The 24,076-nt window shown below is 46.9% G+C and overlaps 1 protein-coding gene across 2 annotated transcripts in view; it reads right to left on the bottom strand.

The window, feature by feature from the left end:
* The window catches only part of STAG1 (STAG1 cohesin complex component), a 331,398-nt gene extending 307,870 nt beyond the window's left edge, over positions 1-23,528 (bottom strand). The window contains exon 1 of one of the 2 annotated variants that reach the window (XM_063915509.1): positions 23,100-23,528. The gene's annotated coding sequence lies outside the window, so the exon portion shown is untranslated. The remainder of the gene's footprint in view (positions 1-23,099) is intronic. The other variant, XM_063915510.1, reaches the window with a different exon arrangement.
* Between the last annotated feature and the right edge of the window lie 548 nt (positions 23,529-24,076).

Raw genomic sequence — 24,076 nt, 5'->3', positions numbered from 1 at the left:
AATTGCAAACAGTATTAGTAGGAAAATGTAAGGTTTCTAATACCAAACAATTTTGTCAACATATAACTACTGTTCCTCACAGCGGTTACTTCTTCTACAGTATTACATCACTTCCCCAGAGTCCTGTAAGATGTTGCATATTTTCTTGTCTGTTCTATGGACAACATACAGTATGTGGTAAGACATGACGGCAAATGTGTTGCTACCCTGAGATAATTCACACACTTAAGATGACCATATATCAATTACAATATTGGTGGGTAATAGCTTTGTTGGTGGTGCTCCAAAGAGTAAAAAAAAAAAAACACACACTAGTTTCAATTTGGATAGGCAAGTAGACTATAGGTGCATACACACTGGGCGTTTTTCCCCCTGCCCAGCCATGTCAGCGGGGGTGAACGTCTTTCCATAGTAGGACGCTATGGAAAGCCGTCCACACCACCGTTCATCTGCTGGTAATACCATTACTTGATAATTGGCTGGATTGTTTAATAATTATTGATTAATAAATTCAGCCATAATGATTTAATGATTGACAGGGTAATCCGGTAGCCACTATTATTGACCACACAACAGAACTGGCTGATAAATATCCATGTATTTTTTTTACAAGTCTTATCTTAAAATCATAACTTGTGGAGGTAACAAACCTTGTTATTTATACACTTAACATTCTTGTGTACTCCCAAGTGCTGTATTAAATAGATAAAAAAATACATACATGTGATATACTGACCCAGTTCCTTTTATTATGCAATACGTGAACAGAGATGATGTTTCCTTATTTTTAATGCATAAAGTTTAAACATTTTTAATTGAATCTTTCGCAAAAAAGTACCCCAGCATATAGAGTCTACTTGCCTATGCCAAACTGCGCCCACATATTACCGGACACTGCCTCACATTACCTGGACACCCGACACCCCCTCCCCTGTCACCCTGTGCTTACCTATAGCACCTTTCATTTGGTGAGCACATATAGGGGTGAAAGTAAGCTGGAGGTGCAGGCGTTCATGCAAGAATGTCCGTATTTTAAAGCGACAACCATTTACAAGGCAATACAAATGATTTCCACTTTAAAAATGCAGGTATTCTCACACAAACTATTGCACCTTATTACTTTTACACTGTACAGTGTTTGACACCCTGTATGGCCATATGTTGTCCCCCAGTCCTCATTTTTCAACCTGTGTTTTATACAGTTTAACCACTTAATTGGCAAGGTCAGATCACATGCGACCGCACTGCCTGTGTCTTCAAGATTGAGGAGATCTACTCTACAGATGTGCATAATTTAATATTTTAAAAGATATTTTTTAAACTAAATAAAAAACAAAACACAATTTTATTATCTGTTTTAAAGGGAAAAATGGTCAATTAAGTTAACAAGGAAGTTTATGATGCATGTTTATACAGTAAATATATATATATATATATATATATACATATATACACACACACACACACACACACACACACACACACACATACAACTGTAAACAAATGGAATCCAAAAATGTCCCCCAAAATTTTTCTTTAAATGATCAAACTATTCAAACTACCACCTATCTGTAGATTGTTAGTAAAATTATACTGAAATGGGCCCAAATAGTAACTATTTAAATAATCTGATCAACAATTTAGGGAGTATTTGTGGAAAAATCATTAGCCAGTTAAGTGGTTAATAGCACCCTTAGAAAAGACAAAAATAACTACACGTAATGATGGTGTTTAATATTTTAACAAAATTTTTATATGTATTTAGAAAATGCAGAAGTGGGCAAACACTGTCCGCCTACATCTGTGACATCACAAGTTGTAGAAAAGTTGGCTGGTCTTATGAAAGAGTTGGTTAGGTGTGTGGAGAAACGTTTTAGTTGGACAGACAAGTTAAACTGGGTAAACACTAGAGCGATGTCGGCACGAAATGCCATTTCGTAAGGACATGTTGCCTACAACGCTCAGTGTGTAAGCATGACTGCGCGATCCTGCGGCCGCTAGCAATGGGTGCTCAATTCTATGTGCTGCACATAAACCCAAGCATGTTTGTTCCGACCTTCATTACCATCGCCCCAGTGTGTACACACAATCAAGGGCTGACGGGGATTCGGTCCAATGTCGGAACGAATCTCCGTCACTCTAGTGTATACCCACCTTTACACGGTTGGATGTACAGCATGGGCCACATTACACACAAGTTTTGCTCCTTTAGGGACTGCAACAAAGTAACAATCTGAAAAGGTGCCCTGAAGGTCACAGAAGACAATGAACTGAAGACAAAAGAAATAAAGCTTTGAACACTGAGTGGGGGAACTATGTCAAACGTAACAGGGTAAGGGAGGTCACACAAGTCTCACATATGTATTTGCGAGTGGTATTAGCAGCTCTGGCGTCCAACTTCTACTTAAGATGTGGAGACACTTCTGCACCGCTGGAATCTGTTGGGACAACTCAATATTCTGACTTTACCCTTTCCAATTATTACAGCAAACACTGTAACCAAGTCTAGGAAAACCTGCAGTTAGTGAGGGGAACTTCTAAAAACTATAGCTCATGAATATTAAACACCATACATCTATACGCAAGACTACTGTATATGCTTCCAAAATGCTCCCCAACTCAGCTATTCACATTACAGACCCTTGCCTGATCTATTCCATCCCAACTACATAACCCCCTTATCTCCCCCACCCCCAACAGAATGTAAGCTCTGCCTCCCTCAGGTGCACGAAGTTAGATGGGTTCACTACGGCTGGCCGGCGGTCGGGCTCCCGGCGACCAGCATACCGGCGCCGGGAGCCCGACCGCCGGCTTACAAGACAGTGTGGCGAGCGCAAATGAGCCCCTTGCGGGCTCGCTACGCCACACTATTTTATTCTCCCTCTATGGGGGTCGTGGACCCCCACGAGGGAAAATAAGTGTCGGTATGCTGGATGTCGGGCTCCCGGCGCCGGTATACTGAGCGCCGGGAGCCCGACTGCCGGTATACAGAAGACCACCCAGTTAGATTACCTATGTTTGTAAATACAGCTACACATTTAATCATGTGTGTCTTTTGCTTTTCACTTTAGTTTACTGTTTTGCATATTTGCTACATAAGGTGCTGCAGAACTTTGTGATGCCCTACAATGAAATGCTAATAAATTCCCATGTGGGCAAAAACATGTACAGCACAAGCTTACTGGAGACCGTGTTTTATATTAATAGGTATCTGTATCAAAATCCCAAGGCAACTGCTATATTTACAGATGGCATAAATACAGGCTAAACCATTATCAGTGCAATGCATAATGAGAAAACAGCTTTGTACATAAAGTAACACACACAAGTGTTTTTGTTATGGTATGTTCAATAGTCAACTTACCACATATACTGCTAAAAATATTAGTAAATACCAAACTAGTTGCCTGTCACGTCTAAGGCACAGAAAATCTGGGCACACACTTTTAGGGTTTGCCGCCTTATAAAGCAGACAATAACATTGTCTACTTAATCGTAAAAACAAAATATGTTGTATTTTTGCTCAACACATGTATGTAGATATTTGACAATTTTGGAACTAACAAATTTGCCAGGCCATCTGTGCGTCTGAGCTCACCCTGGAACCAAGAACTCCTCATTTGCATTATTAGAAACAGAACAAAAGCAGAGTTCTACCCTTTAGTACCACAGCAGTCCATTACATATATGCAACAAGTAAATCCACACAATCAAAATAAACCACAGTGAACAAGACCTAATTTGGCACTGAACACTATGATGCAGAATTTATGAATGACTATTCAATGCAAGTAGTAATGGAGCAGACTTTCTAAAGGTCCACAGAAATTAAACCATAAAACAGCATCCTATTAATAGGTTTTCAATGGCAGAGATACAGGGGATGATCAAAAGCCTACGATAAGGCAGTGTTTTTATAGAGCTGTAGTTCCTGGGTTAACGTACATCCACCTTCAAGATTTCTCATGAGCTGCTCCCTTTCTCTGGAATTCTCTACCTCTCCCCCAGACTCCACCTCTCTACAAAAGATCAAACGAGCTCTGAAGAACCACTTCACCAAACCCAGCCTAATCTCATCCTAACCCTCTGTTCCACGCTCACAGTCTACCTGCCTCTCCCCTTTAGAACGTAAACTCTCACGAGCAGAGTCCTCAACACTCATGAGCTTATCCATCACTTACTTAAACCGCCTTCAACGGAACCAAATCCAGCGGTTTTCTGCCACCCTGATACTTACGTTAATGTTGTCTTGTCTGCTGCTGTAGCTATGTTTATTTACCCTGTACTTGTCCTATATTGTCTTCAACTGTAAAGGAGTGTACACACGGTAAGATTTTTTTCTTACGATTTTGACTATATAATCAAAACAGGAAAATAGTGACTAAAGGTGTGTACACATGGCGAGATTCAGGCTAAACCCCGATTCTCACTATGCGATAGAGACTAGGTCGGTAAAGTGTCAATTTTGACTATCTTTTCTACGAGATAGCCAAAACTGACTTGCCTACACAGTCTATCTAGGCTTACAATACCAACCTCGCAGGACCGCGCATCGGTATTGCAAGGTGACTTTCACCTTGCGATCTGCATTAACTTTCTTTACGATTCTGACTATTTTGTTTATGTACTCTGTAATTGGGCACCATATAAATAAAGGATGATAATAATCATAATAAATCCCAAAATATTTAGGGGGGAATTCAAATGTTTGTAAAGTCGGTTGGGTGTCTGTTTTTTCCTATCTCACACAGGAAAAAACAGTAAATTACTGTGGCTAATTGTCTCGTCGTGGGCTATCTAATTTGCCCTGATAAGCCGCATCTCACACGATTTTGTGTCCCCTGCCTCAGGCCAAATCCCGAAAACCTGTGTTTCCAGAAGAAAATGTGCTTTTTTTTTTTTTTTTTTTAAACGGGCGATCTAGTTGGTCGCCCATTACCTTTCAGTCTTCATATTATTTTAACGCTAGGTAGCCGAGACAGGGGATTGAATAAGCGTGGAATCACCAGAAGTGTATACGAATAAGACTGCAGTAGCCATGACGTCACAACAGAGATTATGGGCAGAATTCAGTTGTTCCACCCAGCAGCAGCCAGCAGATGGCGCCCAGTGGAGCTATTCAATTGTGGCTCCGATCGAGCGCGATGGGGATTTCAAGCTGAAATGTGCGTTGTGTCCCAATTTTGCCGCTCAAGCGGCAGCTTTCGCAATTGCGCCTAGCACTTTGGTTGGGTTTAGCAAATTTACACAGCTAAATATGACCCCTATGGGCACGATCATGGGACTTAACGTAATATATCGCCCCTGCAATCTCCTGTCACTTTAGATGGGAGATAGGCAGAATTCACTTGATTATTGTGCCCAAACGGAAGGATGTAGCGTGTGTAATCGCATACTGAGACAAACCTCTTTGACAAAATTGTTAAACGCAGCCTCCTGAAGGGGTCAGACCTGCATCAATAAGCTCTACCATTGGTGTAAGTATAACATAAATAGTTATGACTAATACTGCTAATGATGACTGTGTCCGATTGGTCACAACAGTCAAAAATAAAAAGTAATATTACATGAAGTAAAAATCAGGAGCAATGATTATTTTGCAGTGATCAGACAGACAGGTCAGCAATTCCAACTTGTCGGAAAACACCTGGATCGGCGGATTAGCCGCGGATGCACGTGTTTTGTCGGGATTAGCGGCCAAATCACAGGTTTTAGCCCCGTTTCCGACAATGTCAATCAGATTTCAAAAAAATAAGAATTTACTTACCGATAATTCTATTTCTCGGAGTCCGTAGTGGATGCTGGGGTTCCTGAAAGGACCATGGGGAATAGCGGCTCCGCAGGAGACAGGGCACAAAAGTAAAGCTTTTACAGGTCAGGTGGTGTGTACTGGCTCCTCCCCCTATGACCCTCCTCCAGACTCCAGTTAGGTACTGTGCCCGGACGAGCGTACACAATAAGGGAGGATTTTGAATCCCGGGTAAGACTCATACCAGCCACACCAATCACACCGTACAACTTGTGATCTAAACCCAGTTAACAGTATGATAACAGAGGAGCCTCTGAAAGATGGCTTCCTAAACAATAACCCGAATTAGTTAACAATAACTATGTACAAGTATTGCAGATAATCCGCACTTGGGATGGGCGCCCAGCATCCACTACGGACTCCGAGAAATAGAATTATCGGTAAGTAAATTCTTATTTTCTCTATCGTCCTAAGTGGATGCTGGGGTTCCTGAAAGGACCATGGGGATTATACCAAAGCTCCCAAACGGGCGGGAGAGTGCGGATGACTCTGCAGCACCGAATGAGAGAACTCCAGGTCCTCCTTTGCCAGGGTATCAAATTTGTAAAAATTTACAAACGTGTTCTCCCCTGACCACGTAGCTGCTCGGCAGAGTTGTAATGCCGAGACCCCTCGGGCAGCCGCCCAAGATGAGCCCACCTTCCTTGCGGAATGGGCCTTAACAGATTTAGGCTGTGGCAGGCCTGCCACAGAATGTACAAGTTGAATTTTGTTACAAAACCAACGAGCAATCGACTGCTTAGAAGCAGGTGCACCCAACTTGTTGGGTGCATACAGTATAAACAGCGAGTCAGATTTTCTGACTCCAGCCGTCCTTTAAATGTATATTTTTAAGGCTCTGACAACGTCCAACAACTTGGAGTCCTTCAAGTCGTCTGTAGCCGCAGGCACTACAATAGGCTGGTTCAGGTGAAACGCTGATACCACCTTAGGGAGAAAATGCGGACGCGTCCGCAGCTCTGCCCTATGTCGAATGGAAAATTAAATAAGGGCTTTTATAAGACAAAGCCGCCAGTTCAGATACTCTCCCGGCCGAAGCCAGGGCCAGTAACATAGTCACTTTCCATGTGAGATATTTCAAATCCACATTCTTTAGTGGTTCAAACCAATTGGATTTGAGGAAATCTAAAACTACATTTAGATCCCACGGTGCCACCTTAGGCACCACAGGAGGCTGTATATGCAGTACTCCTTTGATAAAAATCTGGACCTCAGGGACTGAGGCCAATTCTTTGTGGAAGAATATTGATAGGGCCGAAATTTGAACCTTAATAGATCCCAATTTGAGACCCATAGACAATCCTGATTGCAGGAAATGTAGGAAAACGACCCAGTTGAAATTCCTCCATCGGAGCACTCCGCTGCTCGCACCACGCAACATATTTTCGCCAAATACGGCGATAATGCTTCGCGGTGACTTCCTTCCTTGCCTTTATCAAGGTAGGAATGACTTCTTCTGGAATGCCTTTTCCTTTTAGGATCTGGCATTCAACGCCATGCCGTCAAACGCAGCCGCGGTAAGTCTTGAAAAAGACAAGGACCCTGCTGAAGCAGGTCCCTTCTCAGAAGTAGAGGCCACGGATCGTCCGTGACCATCTCTTGAAGTTCCGGGTACCAAGTCCTTCTTGGCCAATCCGGAGCCACTAGTCTTACTCCTCTTTGCCGTATAATCCTCAATACCTTTGGTATGAGAGGCAGAGGAGGAAACACATATACCGACTGGTACACCCAAGGTGTTACCAGCGCGTCCACAGCTATTGCCTGCGGATCTCTTGACCTGGCGCAATACCTGTCCAGTGTTTTGTTGAGGCGAGACGCCATCATGTCCACCATTGGTTTTACCCAACGGTTTAATAGCATGTGGAAAACTTCTGGATGAAGTCCCCACTCTCCCGGGTGAAGGTCGTGTCTGCTGAGGAAGTCTGCTTCCCAGTTGTCCACGCCCGGGATGAATACTGCTGACAGTGCTATCACGTGATTCTCCGCCCAGCGAAGGATCCTGGCAGCTTCTGCCATTGCCCTCCTGCTTCTTGTGCCGCCCTGTCTGTTTACATGGGCGACTGCCGTGATGTTGTCTGACTGGATCAACACCGGTCTTCCTTGAAGCAGAGGTTCCGCCTGGCTTAGAGCATTGTAGATTGCTCTTAGTTCCAGAATGCTTATGTGAAGAGACTTTTTCAGGCTCGACCACACTCCCTGGAAATTTCTTCCCTGTGTGACTGCTCCCCAGCCTCTCAGGCTGGCATCCGTGGTCACCAGGATCCAATCCTGTATGCCGAATCTGCGGCCCTCCAATAGATGAGCCTCCTGCAACCACCACAGAAGGGATACCCTTGTCCTCGGCGACAGGGTTATCCGCAGGTGCATCTGAAGATGCGACCCTGACCATTTGTCCAACAGATCCCTTTGCATGGAATCTGCCGAAAGGGATTGCTTCGTAAGAAGCTACCATTTTTTCCCAGGACTCTTGTGCATTGATGTACAGACACCTTTCCTGGTTTTAGGAGGTTCCTGACCAGGTCAGATAACTCCTTGGCTTTTTCTTCGGGAAGAAAAACCTTTTTCTGAACTGTGTCCAGAATCATCCCCAGGAACAGCAGACGAGTTGTCGGCATTAATTGGGATTTTGGAATATTCAGAATCCATCCGTGCTGCTTTAGCACCTCTTGAGATAGTGCTAAACCCATCTCTAGCTGTTCTCTGGACCTTGCCCTTATTAGGAGATCGTCCAAGTATGGGATAATTAATACGCCTTTTCTTCGAAGAAGAAATATTATCTCGGCCATTACCTTTGTAAAGACCCGAGGTGCCGTGGACAAACCAAACGGCAGCGTCTGAAACTGATAGTGACAGTTTTGTACAACGAACCTGAGGTACCCCTGGTGTGAGGGGTAATTGGAACGTGGAGATACGCATCCTTGATGTCCAAGGATACCATAAAGTCCCCTTCTTCCAGGTTCGCTATCACTGCTCTGAGTGACTCCATCTTGAACTTGAACTTCTTTATGTATAGGTTCAAGGACTTCAGATTTAGAATAGGCCTTACCGAGCCATCCGGCTTCGGTACCACAAATAGAGTGGAATAATACCCCTTCCCTTGTTGTAGAAGAGGTACCTTGACTATCACCTGCTGAGAATACAGCTTGTGAATGGCTTCCAAAACCGTCTCCCTTTCTGAGGGGGACGTTGGTAAAGCAGACTTCAGGAAACGGCGAGGTGGCTCTGTCTCTAATTTCAACCTGTACCCCTGAGATATTATCTGCAGGATCCAGGGATTTACCTGCGAGTGAGCCCACTGCGCGCTGTAATTTTTGAGACGACCGCCTACCGCCCCCGAGTCCGCTTGCGAAGCCCCAGCGTCATGCTGAGGCTTTTGTAGAAGCCGGGGAGGGCTTCTGTTCCTGGGAAGGAGCTGCCTGTTGCTGTCTCTTCCCTCGTCCTCTGCCTCGTGGCAGATATGAATAGCCCTTTGCTCTCTTATTTTTAAAGGAACGAAAGGGCTGCGGTTGAAAGGTCGGTGCCTTTTTCTGTTGGGGAGTGACTTGAGGTAGAAAGGTGGATTTCCCGGCCGTAGCCGTGGCCACCAAATCCGATAGACCGACCTCAAATAACTCCTCTACGCATCGCCTGTCCACTGTCGTGTCCATAAAGCTCTTCTGGCCGAAATGGACATAGCACTTACCCGTGATGCCAGTGTGCAGATATCTCTCTGTGCATCACGCATATAAAGAAATGCATCCTTTATTTGTTCTAACGACAGTAAAATATTGTCCCTGTCCAGGGTATCAATATTTTCGATCAGGGACTCTGACCAAACTACCCCAGCACTGCACATCCAGGCAGTCGCAATAGCTGGTCGTAGTATAACACCTGCATGTGTGTATATACCTTTTTGGATATTTTCCATCCTCCTATCTGATGGATCTTTAAGTGCGTCCGTCTCAGGAGAGGGTAACGCCACTTGTTTTGATAAGCGTGTTAGCGCTTTGTCCACCCTAGGAGGTGTTTCCCAGCGCTCCCTAACCTCTGGCGGGAAAGGGTATAAAGCCAATAACTTCTTTGAAATTAGCAGTTTTTTATCGGGGCACCCCACGCTTCATCACACACGTCATTTAATTCTTCTGATTCGGTAAAAACTACTGGTAGTTTTTTCACACCCCACATAATACCCTGTTTAGTGGTACCTGTAGTATCAGCTAAATGTAACATCTCCTTTATTGCCAAAATCATATAACGTGTGGCCCTACTGGAAAATACGGTTGATTCGTCACCTTCACCACCGGAATCAGTGCCTGTGTCTGGGTCTGTGTCGACCGACTGAGGCAAGGGACGTTTTACAGCCCCTGACGGTGTTTGAGGCGCCTGGACAGACACTAATTGAGTGTCCGGCCGCCTCATGTCGGCAAACGACTGCTTAAGCGAGTTGACGCTATCCCGTAATTCCACAAATAAAGGCATCCATTCTGGTGTCGACCCCCTAGGAGGTGACATCCTCATATTTGGCAATTGCTCCGCCTCCACACCAATAACGTCCTCATACATGTCGACACACACGTACCGACACACAGCAGACACACAGGGAATGCTCTATACGAAGACAGGACCCACTAGCCCTTTGGGGAGACAGAGGGAGAGTCTGCCAGCACACACCAAAAAGCGCTATATATGACAGGGATAGCCTTATGATTAAGTGCTCCCTTATAGCTGCTTTTATATTAATATATTGCCATTTATTCTGCCCCCCCTCTCTGTTATACCCTGTTTCTGTAGTGCAGTGCAGGGGAGAGACCTGGGAGCCTTCCTGACCAGCGGAGCTGTGACAGAAAATGGCGCCGTGTGCTGAGGAGATAGGCCCCGCCCCTTTTTCGGCGGGCTCGTCTCCCGCTATTTAGTACATTTAGGCAGGGGTAAATATCTCCATATAGCCTCTGGGGCTATATGTGAGGTATTTTTAGCCTTTTTAAGGTTTTCATTTGCCTCCCAGGGCGCCCCCCCCCAGCGCCCTGCACCCTCAGTGACTGCCGTGTGAAGTGTGCTGAGAGGAAAATGGCGCACAGCTGCAGTGCGCTACCTTAAGAAGACTGCAGGAGTCTTCAGCCGCCGATTCTGGACCTCTTCTTGCTTCAGCATCTGTGAGGGGGCCGGCGGCGTGGCTCCGGTGACCATCCAGGCTGTACCTGTGATCGTCCCTCTGGAGCTTCATGTCCAGTAGCCAAGAAGCCAATCCATCCTGCACGCAGGTGAGTTCACTTCTTCTCCCCTCTGTCCCTCGTTGCAGTGATCCTGTTGCCAGCAGGAATCACTGTAAAATAAAAAACCTAAGCTAAACTCTCTAAGCAGCTCTTTATGAGAGCCACCTAGAATTGCACCCTTCTCGGCCGGGCACAAAAATCTAACTGGAGTCTGGAGGAGGGTCATAGGGGGAGGAGCCAGTACACACCACCTGACCTGTAAAAGCTTTACTTTTGTGCCCTGTCTCCTGCGGAGCCGCTATTCCCCATGGTCCTTTCAGGAACCCCAGCATCCACTTAGGACGATAGAGAAAAGTCGGATTGACACTGTCGAGATTTCCGTTAGAAAGGATCAGACATCAATTGAATACCCCCCATTAACGTTAATATATTTTCATTGTGTGCTGCAATTATTAGCATTTAAAGTAGTGCCTGTAAAACCACACCTCCAGTCAATATCAAGTCTTATTGGAGCCTGATACGACAAAGAGGGGTAAGGGGTTAGTTGCAGTTCAGTTTTGCAGGGGAGACTAAATAGCAATTACTATAAAGTTTTCAGACTAACTCTGAATAAGGCCACGAGTGACTACTGGGGCACAGTGAGGCTATAGTAATGAACAGACTGTATATGGCTTGCATTAGAGCAGTGGCTTCAGTGATGATATCGCAGCAGCAGATTCAGAGGTTGCTGTTGCCAATCCCGGGATCGGCGGGATCCTGGGATTTAGGCCTAAAATTGGCCTGGATTCAATTTCTGTAATGGCGCTTCCAATCCCAGGGATTTTTGGATTAGGCAGCCTAGCTGCCCCTTCCTCTGGCTGTGCGCACTACATAGTGTGACTTGATGTCAGAGGTTACGCTACACAGCCTAACGCCAGCCGTCCAGACCTCACCGCCCACAGCAAGTGGACAACCCGCCCGTCCAGAGGATGCTAAATTGGCTGGGCGGTGACATTGAAAAAGGTAAACAAACCAATCCCAGGAATCTCAGGATTTATCATTTTTCAATCCCAAATCTCTAGGATTGAAAAAAAAAAGCCTCCCCAGCGCCAATGCATGCGAGTCTGCATCTTTTTGCAGAGTCACAGTGGTGCTAAAATGCAAATGCTAGTTTCAGCCTTCCACACGAGTGCCACATTGTCCTAGCAGAGACACCCACTTTCAATGCTCGTGGAAAGTGCAGCTCATTCAGTGGTTCTCAACACTCCACCATTCTGTACACCATTAAAAACCTTCACCAGCCTATGGCAGATTCCACGTCTCCTTCTGAAATCCCTGTAAACATAGCCTTTGCGGTTCTGCATTTGGGAAAGCAGCCGCATTCACCAACACGGCCATGACACTCCCATAAAACGCCCATGAGATGGTCTCTTTTTCCTTCACTTCAGGTCACCAGCGACTCCGTACACAACAGCAGTCTCTGTGCAGTCAGTGGTACACACGCCCTATAAGGGTTTTCAAGCATGCGCAGGAGCCAATAATCACTCAACTGCGCAAATATTGGCGCAGAGTCCACCCACAGCAGCTGAGATTCTGCAACCACAAATATGCAGTAAAGTAGGGCAAAAACCAAAACATTAGCCTACTGGGAGTAAATATAACAGTCAGCCGAGGCTTCAATCAAAATCCAAAGTTTGTTTCAACTATGGAAGGGCTCTGATGGATGTACTGTGGTGTGTGCTGGTTTCACTTAGCATGGCTAGGTCTACTCATGGTCTTAAAGGGAGTGGTATCATACAGAAAGCCACTAACGTTTCACTATTGGTGTGGCACAAAGAGAAGGCTGTACTCCATACATAGGGCTCTGAGTCACTGAACGGTTTTCAAAAGCTGAAGCAATATCCACTTTGGCTGTTCTCGTTATATCGCAGCCTCATCCAACACAAAGGGTTTTTGCAAAAGAAAGGAACCCAAATGGGCAGCATATCATAAAATAATAATGCTCATGTGCTTACACATGGGTGACTGATTGCAGGGGTTCTCTGTGCCTTGCTGAGTGGGCGCAGGGTACAATACAGTGCAATGTAAACTACAATTCATCAGTCCACCCCCTCAGTACACAGCTCACTCTCCAAGCCATGTAAAGAATGCCCAGGCAGCTAGGCCTGTAATCTGCGGATGGATAGACGGGAGTACTATTATTTACTGTGCACTGTCCAAATGCAGTTTGCTGATGCACATTTTTTGTAGACAAACACTTCAAGGAATGTCCTGAATGGATGCACATTACATTATTTGCCATCACCATCAAAACCATCAGAAAGTTGTTCTGGCATAAAGGAAATATCAGGAGCCCAAATAGGACAAAATGTTTATCAAAAAAAGGTGCAGAAACCAGAGAATTATGCCGTAACCCAGAGCAACCAGATATCCGATTTTACTTTCAAATAGGGCTAGAAAAAATAAGAATTTACTTACCGATAATTCTATTTCTCGTAGTCCGTAGTGGATGCTGGGGACTCCGTAAGGACCATGGGGAATAGCGGCTCCGCAGGAGACTGGGCACAAAAGTAAAGCTTTAGAACTACCTGGTGTGCACTGGCTCCTCCCCCTATGACCCTCCTCCAAGCCTCAGTTAGGATACTGTGCCCGGACGAGCGTACACAATAAGGAAGGATTTTGAATCCCGGGTAAGACTCATACCAGCCACACCAATCACACCGTATAACTCGTGATCTAAACCCAGTTAACAGCATGATAACAGAGGAGCCTCTAGAAAAGATGGCTCACTACAGCAATAACCCGATTTTTTGGTAACAATAACTATGTACCAGTATTGCAGACAATCCGCACTTGGGATGGGCGCCCAGCATCCACTACGGACTACGAGAAATAGAATTATCGGTAAGTAAATTCTTATTTTCTCTAACGTCCTAAGTGGATGCTGGGGACTCCGTAAGGACCATGGGGATTATACCAAAGCTCCCAAACGGGCGGGAGAGTGCGGATGACTCTGCAGCACCAAATGAGAGAACTCCAGGTCCTCCTCAGCCAGGGTATCAATTTTGTAGAATTTTACAAACGTATTTGCTCCTGACCAAGTAGCTGCTCGGCAAAGTTGTAAAGCCGAGACCCCTCGGGCAGCCGCCCAAGATGAGCCCACCTTCCTTGTGGAGTGGGCATTTACAGATTTTTGGCTGTGGCAGGCCTGCCACAGAATGTGCAAGCTGAATTGTACTAAAAATCCAACGAGCAATAGTCTGCTTAGAAGCAGGAGCACCCAGCTTGTTGGGTGCATACAGGATAAACAGCGAGTCAGATTTTCTGACTCCAGCCATCCTGGAAACATATTTTCAGGGCCCTGACAACGTCTAGCAACTTGGAGTCCTCCAAGTCCCTAGTAGCCGCAGGCACCACAATAGGTTGGTTCAGGTGAAACGCTGAAACCACCTTAGGGAGAAACTGAGGACGAGTCCTCAATTCCGCCCTGTCCGAATGGAAAATCAGATAAGGGCTTTTACAGGATAAAGCCGCCAATTCTGACACGCGCCTGGCCCAGGCCAGGACCAACAGCATGACCACTTTCCATGTGAGATATTTTAACTCCACAGATTTAAGTGGTTCAAACCAATGTGACTTTTGGAACCCAAAAACTACATTGAGATCCCAAAGTGCCACTGGAGGCACAAAAGGAGGCTGTATATGCAGTACCCCTTTTACAAACGTCTGAACTTCAGGGACTGAAGCTAGTTCTTTTTGGAAGAAAATTGACAGGGCCGAAATTTGAACCTTAATGGACCCCAATTTCAGGCCCATAGACACTCCTGTTTGCAGGAAATGTAGGAATCGACCCAGTTGAATTTCCTCCGTCGGGCCTTGCTGGCCTCGCACCACGCAACATATTTTCGCCAAATGCGGTGATAATGTTTTGCGGTTACATCCTTCCTGGCTTTGATCAGGATAGGGATGACTTCATCCGGAATGCCTTTTTTCCTTCAGGATCCGGCGTTCAACCGCCATGCCGTCAAACGCAGCCGCGGTAAGTCTTGGAACAGACAGGGTCCTTGCTGGAGCAGGTCCCTTCTTAGAGGTAGAGGCCACGGATCCTCCGTGAGCATCTCTTGAAGTTCCGGTTACCAAGTCCTTCTTGGCCAATCCGGAGCCACGAATATAGTGCTTACTCCTCTCCATCTTATCAATCTCAGTACCTTGGGTATGAGAGGCAGAGGAGGGAACACATACACTGACTGGTACACCCACGGTGTTACCAGAGCGTCTACAGCTATTGCCTGAGGGTCCCTTGACCTGGCGCAATACCTGTCGAGTTTTTCCCAACGGTTTATAATCATGTGGAAGACTTCTGGGTGAAGTCTCCACTCTCCCGGGTGGAGGTCGTGTCTGCTGAGGAAGTCTGCTTCCCAGTTGACCACTCCCGGAATGAATACTGCTGACAGTGCTATCACATGATTTTCCGCCCAGCGAAGAATCCTTGCAGCTTCTGCCATTGCCCTCCTGCTTCTTGTGCCACCCTGTCTGTTTACGTGGGTGACTGCCGTGATGTTGTCCGACTGGATCAACACCGGCTGACCTTGAAGCAGAGGTCTTGCTAAGCTTAGAGCATTGTAAATGGCCCTTAGCTTCAGGATATTTATGTGAAGTGATGTCTCCAGGCTTGACCATAAGCCCTGGAAATTCCTTCCCTGTGTGACTGCTCCCCAGCCTCGCAGGCTGGCATCCGTGGTCACCAGGACCCAGTCCTGAATGCCGAATCTGCGGCCCTCTAGAAGATGAGCACTCTGCAACCACCACAGGAGGGACACCCTTGTACTTGGTGACAGGGTTATCCGCTGATGCATCTGAAGATGTGACCCGGACCATTTGTCCAGCAGGTCCCACTGGAAAGTTCTTGCGTGGAATCTGCCGAATGGGATTGCTTCGTAGGAAGCCACCATTTTACCCAGAACCCTTGTGCATTGATGCACTGAGAGTTGGCTCGGTTTTAGGAGGTTCCTGACTAGCTCGGATAACTCCCTGGCTTTCTCCTCCGGGAGAAACACCTTTTTCTGGACTGTGTCCAGGATCATCCCTAGGAACAGAAGACGAGTCGTCGGAACCAGCTGCGATTTTGGAATATTGAGAATCCAATCGTGCTGCCGCAACACTACCTGAGATAGTGCTACACCGACCTCCAACTGTTCCCTGGATCTTACCCTTATCAGGGAATCGTCCAAGTAAGGGATAACTAAAATTCCCTTCCTTCGAAGGAATATCATCATTTCGGCCATTACCTTGGTAAAGACCCGGGGTGCCGTGGACCATCCATACGGCAGCGTCTGAACCGATAGTGACAGTTCTGTACCATAAACCTGAGGTACCCTTGGTGAGAAGGGTAAATTGGGACATGAAGGTAAGCATCCTTGATGTCCCGAGACATCATGTAGTCCCCTTCTTCCAGGTTCGCAATCACTGCTCTGAGTGACTCAATCTTGAATTTGAACCTCTGTATGTAAGTGTTCAAAGATTTTAGATTTAGAATCGGTCTCACCGAGCCGTCCGGCTTCGGTACCACAACAGTGTGGAATAATACCCCGTTCCCTGTTGCAGGAGGGGTACCTTGATTATCACCTGCTGGGAATACAGCTTGTGAATGGCTTCCAAAACTGTCTCCCTGTCAGAAGGAGACATCGGTAAAGCCGACTTTAGGAAACGGCGAGGGGGAGACGTCTCGAATTCCAATTTGTACCCCTGAGATATCACCTGAAGGATCCAGGGGTCTACTTGCGAGTGAGCCCACTGCGCGCTGAAATTCATTGAGACGGGCCCCCCACCGTGCCTGATTCTGCTTGTAAAGCCCCAGCGTCATACTGAGGGCTTGGCAGAGGCGGGAGAGGGTTTCTGTTCCTGGGAACTGGCTGATTTCTGCAGCCTTTTTCCTCTCCCTCTGTCACGGGGCAGAAATGAGGAACCTTTTGCCCGCTTGTCCACGAAAAGACTGCGCCTGATAATACGGCGTCTTCTCATGTTGAGAGGCGACCTGGGGTACAAACGTGGATTTCCCAGCTGTTGCCGTGGCCACCAGGTCTGAAAGACCGACCCCAAATAACTCCTCCCCTTAATAAGGCAATACTTCCAAATGCCGTTTGGAATCCGCATCACCTGACCACTGTCGTGTCCATAACCCTCTACTGGTAGAAATGGACAACGCACTTAGACTTGATGCCAGTCGGCAAATATTCCGCTGTGCATCACGCATATATAGAAATGCATCTTTCAAATGCTCTATAGGCAATAATATACTGTCCCTATCTAGGGTATCAATATTTTCAGTCAGGGAATCCGACCACGCCAACCCAGCACTGCACATCCAGGCTGAGGCGATTGCTGGTCGCAGTATAACACCAGTATGTGTGTAAATACATTTTAGGATACCCTCCTGCTTTCTATCAGCAGGATCCTTAAGGGCGGCCATCTCAGGAGAGGGTAGAGCCCTTGTTCTTACAAGCGTGTGAGCGCTTTATCCACCCTAGGGGGTGTTTCCCAACGCACCCTAGCCTCTGGCGGGAAAGGATATAATGCCAATAACATTTTAGAAATTATCAGTTGTTATCGGGGGAAACCCACGCATCATCACACACCTCATTTAACTTCTCAGATTCAGGAAAACTACAGGTAGTTTTTCCTCACCGAACATATTACCCCTTTTTGGTGGTACTCGTATTATCAGAAATGTGTAAAACATTTTTCATTGCCTCAATCATGTAACGTGTGGCCCTACTGGAAGTCACATTTGTCTCTTCACCGTCGACACTGGAGTCAGTATCCGTGTCGGCGTCTATATCTGCCATCTGAGGTAACGGGCGCTTTAGAGCCTCTGACAGCCTATGAGACGTCTGGACAGGCACAAGCTGAGTAGCCGGCTGTCTCATGTCAACCACTGTCTTTTATACAGAGCTGACACTGTCACGTAATTCCTTCCAACAGTTCATCCACTCAGGTGTCGACCCCCTAGGGGGTGACATCACTATTACAGGCAATCTGCTCCGTCTCCACATAATTTTTCTCCTCATACATGTCGACACAAATGTACCGACACACAGCACACACACAGGGAATGCTCTGATAGAGGACAGGACCCCACTAGCCCTTTGGGGAGACAGAGGGAGAGTTTGCCAGCACACACCAGAGCGCTATATATATACAGGGATAACCTTATATAAGTGTTTTTCCCCTTATAGCTGCTGTATTGTTAATACTGCGCCTAATTAGTGCCCCCCTCTCTTTTTTAACCCTTTCTGTAGTGTAGTGACTGCAGGGGAGAGCCAGGGGAGCTTCCCTCCAACTGAGCTGTGAGGGAAAATGGCGCCAGTGTGCTGAGGAGATAGGCTCCGCCCCTTTTTCGCGGACTTTTCTCCTGCTTTTTTATGGATTCTGGCAGGGGTTAAAATTCATCCATATAGCCCTGGGGGCTATATGTGATGTATTTTCGCCAGCCAAGGTGTTTTTATTGCTGCTCAGGGCGCCCCCCCCTAGCGCCCTGCACCCTCAGTGACCGAAGTGTGAAGTGTGCTAAGGAGCAATGGCGCACAGCTGCAGTGCTGTGCGCTACCTTGGTGAAGACAGGACGTCTTCTGCCGCCGATTTTCCGGACCTCTTCTGTCTTCTGGCTCTGTAAGGGGGCCGGCAGCGCGGCTCTGGGACCCATCCATGGCTGGGCCTGTGATTGTCCCTCTGGAGCTAATGTCCAGTAGCCTAAGAAGCCCAATCCACTCTGCACGCAGGTGAGTTCGCTTCTTCTCCCCTTAGTCCCTCGATGCAGTGAGCCTGTTGCCAGCAGGTCTCACTGAAAATAAAAAACCTAAAACTAAACTTTTCACTAAGCAGCTCAGGAGAGCCCCTTAGCCTGCACCCGTCTCGTTCGGGCACAAAAATCTAACTGAGGCTTGGAGGAGGGTCATAGGGGGAGGAGCCAGTGCACACCAGGTAGTTCTAAAGCTTTACTTTTGTGCCCAGTCTCCTGCGGAGCCGCTATTCCCCATGGTCCTTACGGAGTCCCCAGCATCCACTTAGGACGTTAGAGAAATTGTGAAAGTCTGCTATAGGTTACAGTGGACAACTGTCTGCATTTGCTTTATCTACATAAATATTACCATTACCAGCCAAACCATCCCCTTCTTCTACACACAAACACAGGCAATGCAGAAATCATGTACAAGTCATTGCTGGCTTTATTTATGCAGATCTGAAAAGTATAATTTCAAAGGAAATAAGGATAAGTCTGTCTATCTGGACAGACGTAAATTCATGTTGGTGTAAAGCACAGTGGCCTCACAGCATTGAGCTCAATCACCAACCAAGACCCTACTTGTATGGATGGAGTGTTAGTGCTCCGCGTGTTTTGTAGGTTTCCTCCCACAATTCACATACATAATGGTAAGGTAATTGGCCTATGACAAAAGCTATGAACCTAGTGTGTGCGCATATGGACTATAGATCAGACGTTATACTGGAGAAGGGACTAATGTGAATGACTAAATATTCTCTATACCGCTCTGTTATATGTGGGCGCTACATAAATAACTACGGTAAATAAATGTATATGTCCTAGGCAGGTTTTAAGGGGGGTACTCACGGAGCGATATTCTAAGCAATCTTACTAGATTGCTTAGAATATCAGCATGATCGCTCCGTGTGTAGCCCCCTCGGCGATAGCGATGCGCGGCCCCGCACATCGCTAGCGCTGCTGCTAGATTGGCCTGCATGCAGGCCAATCTAGGGGGTCGCTCACTTCACCTGCTGGGTGAAATGAGCGCCCCCCCGCACGCTCAGCACAGATCGCGCTGTGCTGAGCGGCAGGAGAGATGTGTGCTGAGCGGTTCGCTCAGAACACATCTCTCCTATATCGGCCCGTGGGTACTGGGCTTTAGTATCAGAAAAACGCAGGCTTAGATTACCCGCACACCGTGCTGGACACTGATCAAGTTTTATTCATCAGACCTTATCTATGTAGATGGGAAAGGACTGAATGACCTGAACCTCAGACAGAAAAATAAATCACAGCAAATTATTATTTGCATTATCACCAGTTTGAAGGGCAGATGTAAAGTTATCAGGATATTAGGTTGTCTTGTGCAAGCCGATATACACAGCAAGTATTACACTGAAGATAAACTAATTAAGAACCTGCAAAAACAAACTGATAAAAAAAAATATATATAAAACAACAAATAACAGTTTTACCAACAACACAACCGCCTTGCCAGAAACAGCGCTACTGAGAGCCCTTCACGTAGATTTATCCGCAACAATATACATGAATGGACCAATGCGTAAATTAAATGATGTAGGAGGGAATTCAATACAAAGCGTTGGGCGCTAAGCGCTGTTCTGGAATGACACCACACCCGCTGGCATTACATGTTTTCCGTCGCACTCCATACTGGCCAACTTGAGCGCAATCAGTCATCACCTGCTTTTAATTTAATTCCCACCATAGTCGCATTTTATAACTGGATATGGTAAGTGGCCTAGTGCTTTAATCAGGATGCGTCTTACATTGACAATCAAAAGTGAGTGTACTAATACCACACACAGATGCAGATAGTTACAAAAATAAATTTTCATGATGATAGGAAAGCGCTACATCCCCTCCCCAAATCATAGGAGGGTGTGCCAAAACCACTGTTCAGGAAATGGCTCTAACTTTGGCATCTGCAAACATATTGGGGGGGGGGAATTAGATTTCTTGTGACTGGAGCTACTCAATTGTTTGTGCTCCTGGGTGTGAGGAGTGCGAGCACCAGGATTGGCCACATAAAGGGAGTAAACCTGTGGACACTACTGGGCATGCTGTTGTTTGGGAACTGAAAAGGCCGATTTCAGACAGATTTCTGCTCGCACCTCAGAAGGCTGCAAACAGAAGTCTGCGCAATGGACTCCACTGGCTATCACGTACAGCAGCACAACAACTGAATAGTTCCCGTCACTTAAGGCAGGAGCACCGGCCGCAAAATTACAACTAAAGTCCCCCCCCCCCATAGAGATCAGCAGTGGAGGACAAGGAAGCAAGAGAAAAGTTGCTGTATAACCGGAAATTGCTGTTTGTCATTTATAATTTAATTATGCTGTAAGCAGTAAAGCATGCAACAACGCATAAGCACACCCATTTCACACACGCATAAGGAAACATCCACAGCCCGAGGGCTCACTTTATTGTAGGTGACCTGATAAACCTTCATGAAGCATGTGTACAGTGTCGGCAAACAACACAAAGCATGCAAGACTCAACATTAAAGTGCCATTGGGTCATTTATTTCTTTTATTTTATTTACTTGTCTCCTCCCAACCACACATTGTTGTCAATGGCTAAAAATATGACGCTGACCAACACACAGATAGAGAAGGTTACATTGTAAATCCCGCCTGGTCTTTACACATGTCCAAAAGGACTTCCAACGGCAAACTAAAAATGGATCAGCCAACCTAATTTTAGATCAGTACACGTGCACATCCCACATGAAATAGGCTCTAGTCCTATATCCAGCAGGACAGGCTGTGGGCAATAAAGCACAGTCCATATTTGACCAGGAGCAACAAGTTTGCTACAAAAGGTTATATATTCTGTCATGATAAAATTCATACACAAAAATTATATTTAAAAATACAATAATAAAATAACTATACAAAACAATAGCAGAGGGCCCTGCTCATAAGCTTACAATCTATATGACCGTAAGTCCTACATACTGCTAATTGGTCCAACCAAATTACAGGCTTTTTAACCAAAATATAGTTAATACCATCATTTTTTTTTTTACGTTTCCACCAGCTATCGCCCACACCAATGTTACTTAGTGAACCGTCAAATCCAACATAATGCAGTCTCCACTCAGCACTGTGAATATAGGATGACACGGACACATTACCACCTGTGCGCTAAAATCCAACACAAGAGGCCGGAGTGCACCAGACAATACAGGAGTTATTAATGTGCACACCTGTATGCTTAGAACAATATAGCCATTAGATACCACTAGATCACAGCAACCACAATTAGCATGAGATGACAATTTATGGGTCAGCGTCATACCTCACCCTGCACGTCATAGGCAGGAGACCTGGATGATAGAGATTCAATGGTTTCACATTTATATATCTGTGGCCAGACCAAACTTACAAACAAAATAACTAATAAAACATTTACATTGGGTAAACAAGATCCCAAACACAAACACTTCAGCCTTAAACATAGCCTCCACCTCTGAGGGGCAATCCTTTATCACAGAAACCCATGGCAATCACTGTGGGCGGCTCTGGTGCCACCATAACAATTCATCAATGCAATGTACACAGAATCCTCATAGGTGAGCCCACGACTGACAGGCTGTCACAGGGCTGTACGATATCCAGCCATAAAGGATAAGCACAGTCACCTCGGCATGTGCTAATGTAACAATAACATCACATCATTCTATATATGAACAACGAGGGAAACTAAGGTCACACAGTTTGGGCCCATTAGGCTCCTGTATTACCCCTGAGTGTGGCCAGAGCTCTGCGGGGCGAGGAACAGGATGAGGAGGAAAAGTTACAGGAGAGAGAGTACTTGGGTAACTCACATTTAACACTATACATCAGATATACATATATGGCGGCTGGGACCCCCACACTGCACTGACAGGCACAGGGACCCTGCCTGGTCTGGAGGCTAATACAGGTACTGAGCGTACAGGTCACACTGGGCCACAGAGCTGACACTCTACAGCCAGGGTAGCACAGGAATAATGAGGTGCAGAAGGCGCTACTGAGCCACAAGGCTGACACTTTATAAGCTGTCATCAGGTAAGTAGGAAATGATGGTCTGATATAATGTCCCTAAGGGTAAAAGAGCAGCTGGGCCGCAGAGCTGACAATCTAATGATCCTAGCCAGTGTCTGGCAGAGCCTGTGATGGGCACACGTCATCTCTGGCGCCCACACAAAGCTGGACACGGCGGGTGGGGGCGCTGGGGGAGGAGTACCGGTGTGACCCGGTGGCGGGAAGATGCCCCAGCCGCCCGCTCCACCCCCCTCCCCCACCCTCCGTTCCCGCGCTCCGGCCTCCATCTTACACACCCGGCTCACCTCCTACTGACATCCCTGGTCTGCAGCTTCCGCGCTCGTCCCAGTGCGCCCGGTAAGGGGGGTCAGTTCCCGATCCACCAGGTGTCCTCGGGTGAGGGGCACAAAGGATCCGGCAGGAGGGGGGTTAATGCCCCGGCGGCCGCGGCCCAGGCCTGGCGTAGAGCACCACTAGGGGCGGATACGGGGAAAATATTGTATTACCCGCGGTGCACGGGGGCGGGGGGGCCCGGTAAGGGGGATAATAACGGGGGTAACCCCCGGGCCGCGCCTGGCAGGGAGCAGCAATCCTAAGCCGCCATCTGGCGGTATCTCGCTCACCGGAATGGCGCCGCCGCTTCTCCGGAGAACGGGCGCCCTCTGGCGGAGACAGGCCGAGAGGCCGGGAGGGGGCGGGGTCCATTCCGTCTCCATGGAAACGGGCGGGAGAGAGGGGGGCGGTGCACACACGGGCATCATGACCATGGGGAGGCGGGGACTAACAGTCACCATGGTAGCAAAGAACTGGGCGGGGCGCCGTGATGGTCTTGTCACCATGGAAACTGAGGAGAGCGGAACAGCGGTGGAAGCGGCACAGTACACTGCTCATCCGCGTACACGCGCTATTCCGCACCTACATGTAATCAGTTAATGTATATACGTGTGTGCGCATGTGTGTGTTTTTTTTAACATCAATACAGCGCATGCGCAAGATTTCATCACACTCACCCCCCTCCGCCCAGCCCCCATGTACTACTTTGCGCGTGCGCAGGTTATGTGGTTGGAGGGAGCAGTGCGCAGGCGCAAAATGTGGGTTACGATGGCTACACGCATGCTCAATATCGGTGCTGCCCGTCCCAGGGGAGATCACTGCGTTGTCTTGGTAACAACAACGTCACTGGCACTGAGAAGAATTAAAGTAGTCTACTCAGTGCTGCCATCTACTGAAGGTCGGACAATATTACACCTACTGCTGCCTACTGTAGGTTTGCTAACCACTG

Source organism: Pseudophryne corroboree, chromosome 4, assembly GCF_028390025.1.
Source record: "Pseudophryne corroboree isolate aPseCor3 chromosome 4, aPseCor3.hap2, whole genome shotgun sequence".
In the NCBI taxonomy this organism is placed as follows: Eukaryota; Metazoa; Chordata; class Amphibia; order Anura; family Myobatrachidae; genus Pseudophryne; species Pseudophryne corroboree.
The sequence above is the reverse complement of the archived record's forward strand: the minus strand, read 5'-3'. Positions and strand labels throughout refer to the sequence as shown.